The sequence below is a fragment of the Odontomachus brunneus genome, unplaced genomic scaffold, assembly GCF_010583005.1.
Source record: "Odontomachus brunneus isolate Ranch 3 - 2012 unplaced genomic scaffold, Obru_v1 Obru_scaffold_248, whole genome shotgun sequence".
NCBI classification, from domain to species: domain Eukaryota; kingdom Metazoa; phylum Arthropoda; class Insecta; order Hymenoptera; family Formicidae; genus Odontomachus; species Odontomachus brunneus.
This window is the reverse complement of record NW_022639698.1, coordinates 118462-119006: the sequence shown is the minus strand read 5'-3', so window position 1 is coordinate 119006 and position 545 is coordinate 118462. Positions and strand designations below refer to the sequence as shown.

At 36.9% G+C, this 545-nt stretch overlaps 1 protein-coding gene across 2 annotated transcripts in view; it reads right to left on the bottom strand.

Moving 5' to 3' along the window:
• LOC116852675 (myb-like protein X) overlaps window positions 1–545 on the bottom strand; it is a 93838-nt gene that overhangs the window by 88261 nt on the left and 5032 nt on the right. The window lies entirely within an intron of this gene.

Here is a 545-nt window from a genome sequence, read left to right as displayed (position 1 = left end):
TCGCAATAATAGTCGAGATATTAATTAAAAAAGATTGGTAAATGATCATACGCGATATGGTAGATGAGCTGCAATGGCACCGCCTGCCATTGTATACTTTTACATTAAGTCAAACTGAACAAAAAAGTCCTCTACCATTTTGCAAATGACAACATAGATTTTCAGATATTAATCAAGGAAAATTGTTTTATGGTACCCAAGATTGTGTACCATAATGCACAAATTTTCTTTAATTAATATCTGAAAATCGATGCGATCATTTGCAAAATAATAGAGGACTTTTTTGTTCAGTTTGACCAAATGTGTAAGTATACAACGGCAGACGACGCCACTGCAGCTTATCTACCATATCGCGCGTGGTCAATCACCAATCTTTTTTAATTAATAGCTTGAGATTTATTGCGAATATTGCAAAATGGTATGGGACTTTTATGTTCATCTCAATCCGCTTTACGTCTTCACGAGAAATTGTGAAGGTGATCTGGGCCACCCTGTGTGTGTGTGTGTGTGTGTGTGTGTGTGTGTGTGTGTGTGTGTGTGTGTGT